Genomic DNA, 9,444 nt, shown 5'->3' with positions numbered 1-9,444 from the left:
AATAGAGTGTAGAATTGCAAAGGAAGAACTGACAGAATCCTTAAAAAAAGAGGAGATTTTAAGAAAGCAGCTTGAACGAGAGCAAGAGGTAATCAAGGCTTGGAAGTCATCAAGAGATGTTCATACCCAAATTTCTAAAGTTCAAGGTATAAAATCATTTTGTGAAGAAGCCTGGAAAAAGAGCAAGGAGAAACTGGATCCTGGTTTGGTAGAAGGACTTTCAACGGATGTGGATTTGACGAATAATGAAGATTATCCGTCGAAAAATAAAAGGAATTATCCATCGAAAGAAAAAAAACCACATCCGTCAAATGAGATAAAACCAATTAGCAAAGCTAAGATATTCAAACTCAATGAGAAATATGGATCAGTTTCCAAGAACTTTGTTACAGGTGAATCAAGTCAAGTCATGGAAAACAAAAGAGTCAATTTGGGGCATCTGTCAATAAAGAAACTGAGTGACATATTGGAGAAAATTGAGGTCAAAGCAGACTCCAAAAGGAAAAATAACATGAATGGAAATTAGGAATTAACAAATATAACAACACACCTAATAAATATGCACCAAGAAAAATCTGTTAAGTGTGGTAGTGTTAATCAGTTGTTTGATAATTGCAAATCTGCTATGTCTGCACCCATGTGTACACCTCCCTCATTTCCCAACATGCCCACAATGCCTATGAATGTTATGCCTGCACAAAATTTGAATGCACAATTTGCTAATATGCCATTTACATAAAATCCTTACTATGCTGCATTCAGTATGCCTCAATGTCATTTAGCATGCCATACTGGAATAACATTTTTGTACATAATATGTTAACCAACATGTGCATGATAATTCTACAATTATGAATGGTTTTCAAATCCCTACTCGAATGACTAAGGTTGAATTTCAATCTCCTAAGTCAAATGAGAAAAAGCCTAAGAAACCTAAGAAAAAGGCTAACAAAGCACGACCCAAGGAAACTTGGGTACCAAAATCAACTTAATTTAATTTTGTTGTGTGTAGTGAAACGGAAATATTCTTTGGTATTTGGATAGTGGGTGCTCAAGGCACATGACTGGAGATTCTACCTTGCTCACGGAGTTCAAGGAGAGAGCTGGCCCAAGTATTACTTTTGGAGATGACAGAAAAGGATATACTATGGGATATGGATTGTTTTCTAAAGATAATGTCATCATTGAAGAAGTTGCTCTAGTGGATGGACTCAAACATAATCTTTTGAGTGTCAGCCAGCTTTATGACAAGGGTAACTCAGTAACATTTAATTCAGAAGTCTGTGTTGTTACAGATAAAAAGAACAACAAAGTGGTTCTCACTGAATTGAGAAAAGGAAATGTGTATCTAGATGACTTCAACTCATCAAGTGCAAATTCCATCACTTGCTTTTTAGCAAAGCAAGTCAAGATGAAAGTTGGCTGTGGCATAAGAAACTGTCCCATCCGAACTTCAAGACTATAAATGAATTAGTCAGGAAAGATCTTGTAAGAGGCATTCCTCAAGTTGAGTTCTCAAAGAATGGACTGTGTGATGCCTATCAGAAAGGAAAACAAATCAAGGCATCATTCAAAAAAAAGCTTGAATCTACAATTGAAGAACCATTAGAACTATTACACATGGACTTGTTTGGACCAGTCAATGTGTCGGCAATCTAAAAAAAGATATTGCCTAGTGATTGTGGATGGTTTCTCAAAGTTCACTTGAACATATTTTCTCAAATCTAAAGATGAATCTACTGAAATCATTATCAATCATATAAGGCAAGTCAATAATCATCCTGATCTCAAAGTTAGAAGAATCAGGAATGATAATGGAACTGAGTTCAAGAATTCTATAATGAGATTTTTTTTGTGTGAAGAAAATGGGATCATGCATGAGTTTTCAGCAACAAGGACTCCACAACAAAATGGAGTAGTAAAAAGAAAGAACAGATCTCTTATTGTAGCTGCAAGGACAATGATAGAAGAATCAAAGTTGTTAACTTACTTTTGGGTAGAAGCTGTAAATACTGTATGCTACACTCAAAATATTGCTTTGGTCAATTAAGCAAAATGCATGACTCCCTATCAATTATTCAAGAACAAGAAGCCAACACTAAACTTTCTTCATGTTTTTGGCTGCAAATGCTATATTCTAAGAAATCAAACTGAGCAGCATGGAAAGTTTGATGCCAAAGCAGATGAAGGTATTTTTGTTGGGTATGCAGTTGGAAAAGCATAAAGAGTCTTCAATCTAAGAACCAACATTTTTATAGAATCTGTACATGTTGTGTTTAATGATAAGAAGATTGAAGGACTGCAAGATGAAGGTTTCCATGAAAGCCTCAAATTTGAAAATGTTGAGATGAACTGTGATGATAGTGATGATGATAGTGATCAAGAAACAATCTCTAAGGATAGTGCTGAAAAGTCAGCAACAAATGAAGAACATAATTCCACATCCGTTGAAAGATAAGGTGCATCATCCGTTGAAAGACAAACTGTATCATCCGTCGAGAGGAAAAATTTAACATCCGTTGAGCCATCAATAGGAGTTGAAAGTTAAAATAGATCACACATAGAAAGGACCCCAACTTCAAGTCAAAGATTCACAAACTCGGGGGGGTTTCTTCTAATCAAAACTCGGTCACACATAAAGACAACTTTGAGGCCTCTTCATCTAGAGCTAATCTACCACAACAGAGAAAATGGACTAGAGATCACCCATTTGAACTAATTATTGGTGATGCATTTCAAGAGTGCCAACTAGAAAAGAAACTCAAGAAGAATGTCTATACAACAGCTTCCTATATCAGGAAGAGCCAAAGAAGGTAAAGAAAGCTTTGTTGGATCCTGATTGGGTTTTAGCTATGCAGGAAGAGCTAAACCAATTTGAAAAGAATAAGGTTTGGAAGCTGGTACCCAAACCTAAAGGCAAGAATCCTATTGACACCAAATGGGTATTTAGAAGCAAGATTGATGAAAATGGCATAGTAGTCAGGAACAAAGCTAGATTGGTTGCTAAGGGCTATTGTTAACAAAAAGGAATAGATTTTGATGAGACATTTGCTCTTATTTTAAGACTTGAAGCCATCAAAATTTGTCTAGCCTGTGCAGCCCATGCCAATTTCAAGATTTATCAAATGGATGTTAAAAGTGCATTTCTGAATAGAGATTTGGAGGAGGAAGTCTATGTTATTCAGCCTCCTGGTTTTGAAGACCCCAACTTTGCAAAATATGTCTACTATCTTTTGAAAGCACTGTTTGGGTTAAAGGAAGCACTTAGAGCCTGGTATGACACCTTGTCAAAGTTTCTTTCACAAAATCATTTCAAAAGAGATACTATTGACAAAACCCTTTTCTTTAGAAATGTTAATGGCGACTCTTTTATATTTGTTCAGATTTATGTAGATGATATTATATTTGGCTCTACAGAAGAGAAACTTTGCAAAAAGTTTACCAAATTGATGCAAAGTAAATATGAAATAAACATTATGGGTTAACTGACTTACTTTCTTGGTTTACAAGTTAAGTAAGTTAGTGATGGAATATTCATTAGTCAAACCAAATATATTTATGATCTTAGTCAAATGGATTGCACATCTGCAAAAACTCCCATGGCCTCTGCCAATAAACTTGAATTGAACACTACTGAAAAGTTTGTGGACATTTCAAGCTATAGAAGTATGGTTGGCTCACTTTTATATTTAACAGCTAGTAGGCCAGATATAATGTTTGCTACTTTTCTTTGTGCTAGATTTCAAGCTGATCCTAGAGAATCTCATTTCATAGCTATTAAGAGAATTTTTCAGATATCTCAAAGGAACACCAAAACTTGGCATTTTGGTATCCTAGAGATTCTGGTTTTGATTTAATTGGTTATTCAGATGCAGATTATGCAGGTTGTAAAATTGATAGAAAAAGTATAACAAGAACCTGTCAATTTCTAGGAAACAAGCTAGTGTCCTGGTTTAGTAAGAAATAAAATTCACTCTCTACTTCTACAACCGAGGCTAAATATATTGTTGCTGGTAGTTGTTGTGCACATATTTTATGGATGAAAAACCAACTATTGGACTATGGTCTACATGCGGACAAGATCCCAATTTTCTGTGACAACAGAAGTGTCATTGCTATTATTGAAAATCCTGTGCAGCATTCAAGGACCAAGCACATTGACATCAAGTACCACTTTATTTGAGAATATGTCATGAATGGTACAGTGGAACTTCATTTTGTTCCAAGTGAGAAGCAACTTGCAGACATCTTTACCAAGCCTCTTGATGAGTCCACCTTTACTAGGTTGGTAAGTGATTTAGGTATGCTTAATTATACCTAAATTGTTTTGATGTCTATGAAGTTTGTAATGAAGCCAGAAACAAATTTGAATTTTCCTAAAAAGATGAAATTTTGGCTAAGTCAAAATTTACATCTCGAGAGACGTTCATTATCCATTGAAAATGAATATCCGTTGAATTTCATTATCTGTTGAAAATCAAATATTTTTCTAGGTACTTTACATCTCGACGAATGTCAGTTTAATCTATATCCGTTTAATTGCTTTAATCATACCCATTAATTATATTCCTTATCCGTTGAATTTACTTACAGTATGTGAGTACATGTCGATGGTTGATCTCTAAAATTTATACAATTTATTTTATTTTTAAATGGCTATTTTGGGCAAATTCCATTGGGTACTTTATTGTACTTCTTAATTTTTACTTGTTTATTTATGAGAAAGTATAAAAGGCCTATTTCTTTTTCCATTTTACTTTTATCTTTCTCAAATCATTTTTACTCTCTTCGTCTCCAAAGCAAAAACCCCTTTCTCTGTAACTACTATCAATCACAACAGTGGCACCTGTAGTAAAAATCATGTCTCAATATGGATTTGTGTATGAAAAGAACGACTTTGTAGCACTGGTGAATAAAGATATTGATGCTTCCGAGGACTATCACAAGATGATGGACTTCATTCGAAGTTGTAAACTAAGTTATGCTATGATTGAATCTTCAGTCATCTACTGCGAAGTTATGGAGGAGATTTGGACTACTGCACTGTACAACTCTAAAGATAAGACCATTGCCTTCTCTCTCAAAGGTAATGACTATTGCATTAACTGTGATAAAATTCAAGCATGCTTTAAATTGCCTAAAAACAACACACTTGTCCCACACATAGAAACATATGTTAGCATTATGCTTGTATTTATGAGTTATTCTCTTAATTTTTCCAAATTAGGTGAGGTTAGGAGAATGGGCCTTAGAAAAGAGTGGAGCTTTCTCTGTGAATCTTCTATCAAAGCATCTTCGGGAAATATTAGCAATGTTGATGCCATTACATATTCTATGGTTAACATGCTTTATAGGATTTTAAGTGACAAGTACTTCGATTTCATTAGTTCTGTCATGTATGAACTAGGGTTTAAGCTAGGAGACATTAAGAAGATGTCTAAGAACATATACTATAATATATTTATTATGATGATAACAAACCATGTGTCTAAGACCTCTTAATTGAGAACCCAACAAATAAGCTTGATTGTCGGGTCCAAGAAAAGAGGGTTCTTGCTGATCTTAATAGGAACAATCTCCACAGTGAGGTACCTCTCAATTACTTGCCAATCATGGAGGCAGCTCAGGTAAGTGAGGTAAATGTTTCTTTCTCTGCTATTTCCCAACCTCAAGTTTCATTGCAAATTTCTGTGGTTATGGCTTCTGTGACAATGACCAAATAAATGCCTACCCAAGCCACAAAATCCAAAATTTCTAAATCCAAGTCAAAGAAACCCCACTTTAGTTCCTCTAAAAAGAAACTAGTTTCAAAAATAACAAAAACACAAGAGGTGAGTTTGAAGGGTGATGTGACAAGTGAGGGACATGGTGAAAAATAAAGAAACCCTGAGGACAAGAAGGGTGAGGTTTGTGTGGCCCAAACCATCCACACTACAGTCTCCCAATATAATGTAGTGCTTAATAAGGAAATAAGCTCATTACTAGTTGCATCCTCCCAAAAGGATGTGATTATTGAAATAAGCTCTCATCCAAGAGCACAGGCCAAAAAGGGAAGGGCTACAGACCAACCTCAAACTTACATAAGAAAGAAGAAATCTAAACCTATGGGGGAGTCACAGGGTGCACACACATTGCCAACTGCAGTCCAAGACTCAGTTATTGAACAATCACAAAGTCAGGTTGATGTGGCTCCAATAAATATGGAGTCACGGCCAAAATCTCTCATAATTGAACCACCTCTTACACACAATTCTCACACAAACTCACTGGGTGTGGATATGATAAACACATCAATCCCTGATTCTCCATTTTTGACACTCATGGAGGAGCCAAAATCCAAAGCAAGCGAGCATTATCTTATAGATGATTTGTTGTCTCACTTGCCATTTCTTTCTGATTCTACTGAGAAATATGTTCATAATCTCAAATTAATCACCACAGATTCTATAGTAGTTTCAACTCCTAACTTTGTCATTTCTACTCTCTCGACGGATATTCCTCATCCGTCGACTAGTGATTGTCTCTCGACGGATAAGCTTCATAGCAATTATCCGTCAACATTCACAACTACTATTTCGACGGATATTCCTAATCCGTTAGAAGTCTCTACACAACTTGAAATTTCTATAAATGTTACAAGTATAGATGACTTAATGATTATTCAATCAATATTAGGATTGAGGGAAGGGAGTGAACTGAGTGAGAGGCTGAGTTTCTCTCAGGAAAAAGGAGAGGAAAAGAGTGACCAAATGCATGTTATTTCTTCCATCATGGCAACAGTGAGTGAGAGGAGTCCGACCTTAGATGGTGAAGGTGAGTGTGTGAGGGTGGGAATCCAAGGGGAGCCCTTGATGTCACACCCCCAACTTAACAAACAAAATAAATAACTATTACAATATTTAAAAGGAAGTAGACATAACCGAATCCAAGGTCTTATAGTTTAGGGTTTGGAACAGCCCAACACTACCATCTATTACAAGTAATTTTTTTTTATATCGAGTCCTCACATAAAACTATCTCTTATTCTACCTGAGCTCGGACATACGCATCGGCGTCACATGTCTTACGTGTTGTCTGCTTGAATCTAACCATAGCTGCTAGTTGTAATATTATGGTAAAGCAAGGAGTGAGCCAAATGCTCAACAATTGCTAAACAGTACGATGCGAAACATAAATCGAGATATAAATTAAAGAATGACAATGTGAAGATATAACTAATAATAACAAGAAATGAAATTTTGGGTGATGGCATCATTTTCTTGAATCAAAACATTTTCAAAATCATAACTTAGTCAAAATTATTTTATGACGCTACGGATTACAGCCGGTGATCAGCCGCGAAGTAATCCCGAATCTCGTTGGGTTCTAAAACATTAATGGGATCCCTAGGCAACTTTTAAGCCTACAACATAAGTGTGGAAGGGACTCGCATCTTAGTCCAGATCCACCATTCAAAGAAAACATTTATCCCCCTTTGGGACTGAAAATCCATATTTTAATCATTTCAAAAGCTGATGCCGATTTATAATAAAATCTCTTAATTAGTAAGCATTTTTATCAAGGGATTATAGATCAACTTTGAAACACTGGGAATATGTCACCAAATTTCAGGGCCGTGATCCACTAGACTTCACTATATTAGGGTAATTGAAAGGTTTCCATATTCAAGAACTTTGACAAGGAGATTTAGCAAGGCTCTTGGATAATATGAAAGAGTAATGCCAAATTAGGCTTAAAGCAATGGTTTTCGACAAGGTACAAGTACTAGAACATCAAGAAGTTAAGCTTCATGAATACTAGAGGTGTTAAGTTATGAAGAAATGATTTTTAGCTCAAGGTATATCAGGATTGTCAATCTTCAGGGTAAGAAAAAGGGTTATCAATCAATTAAGAACAACTTTGAAGAATATCTGGCTTTTAGGTATCAAGGGAAAGTTTCTATTGAGGTTTAAGCATTAGGGTGAGATGTCAATATTTTAGGAATCAATAGCATGTTAATCAAGAGGATCAATCTAGTATTATATCAAATCTTTATCTTATCATGACATTCTAATTACTTTGATATACTAGCGTGATACGAATGTTGCAATATCAATAAGTACTTGAGGGTTCATGGCATTTCTATATAATACAAAGATAGATTTAAGTATCACTCGGTTCAAGTATATCAAGATTACTCAGGATACTCGCATCAATATATGAAGTAATTAACACACATTTTGCAGTGTAAACGAAAAAAAGGTTGAATCACTTGCCTTGAGAAAGGCTGGTCTGGTCTGGCTGGTAGGAGCAACTGGAAGCTTTACTCGACCTTTATGGAAAGTTTACCCTCGTCTCGAGATCCTAAATAAATAATAATAACCTCATTATAATATATTCTCACCAACTCAACCTATTTACAACCCGAAATTAAACACAAATGGCACTTAGACCTATATGCACTCAATTTATAATCACCTTATAATTACCATAGTCCACATAGCCACATATAATCACATATCATATTTTAATATCAAATAATATCACACACACCATAATGCAACACTAGGCTTGGATGATCTCAATCCCCAACTTAAGTCACTTGATCGCTAAACTAGACAAAGTCTCCAAATTTTGGCTTCCTAACTCGATGTGCCTTTACTAAACTATCCAAAACCTATTGACCCTCACTTGGGCCTTTAACTCTAATGGCTTTATACTATCTTGCAACCATAGTGGTCAACCTAGGTCTCACTCATAAGTGCTCTAAAACTATGTGGTATGTGAAAGTGCTCACTGGAGTAAATTTCAGAATGACATCTATGGTTTCTTGAGTACATTAGACACTCTTAAACTACAGGTTTACCTCCAAAACTTCTACACTAGACTCTTCTGACCATAAGGCATCTCCCAAACTTGATGTGGCTCAAGGGCCTAGCTTGGGCCTCCTTGGGCCTAAGCTTAAAGTCCATGGTTCCCCTGTTTTTCTGGGCAGAAAACGCCCTGACTTGAACTAACTTGCGACACATGGTTCTAACTCAAATCCTATGAACTATGGTTGTAAAAACTCCTCTGACACTCCATCTAACTAAGGCCCAACAGGGCCTAATGAGGGCCTACCCGTGACATGGTCAAAACTTCCTATTTCTAGGTTGGAACAAAACTGTCCCATGCTGGACAGATTTTGTGATTCCACTCGTGCACCTAACCAAACGACTTATAAAACTCCAACAAACACCTAAAACCTTTTATATAATCCTAGTGCTAGCTTTCGGTGGCTTGGGCCTCAAAGTGCACAACAATGACATGGTCAAAACTCACTCTAAACCTCAGGGGACCAAACTGATTTTCTGCAGAAACTAAGACTCTCCTTTCTCCAAGGTTCTCACTTAACAAACCCAACCACCAACAACCAAAATACCCAAACCATAAATTAAATATGGTTATCTACTGAACTAACTCCCT

This window comes from Apium graveolens, chromosome 2 (assembly GCF_009905375.1).
Source record: "Apium graveolens cultivar Ventura chromosome 2, ASM990537v1, whole genome shotgun sequence".
Lineage (NCBI taxonomy): Eukaryota > Viridiplantae > Streptophyta > Magnoliopsida > Apiales > Apiaceae > Apium > Apium graveolens.
The sequence above is the reverse complement of the archived record's forward strand: the minus strand, read 5'-3'. Positions refer to the sequence as shown.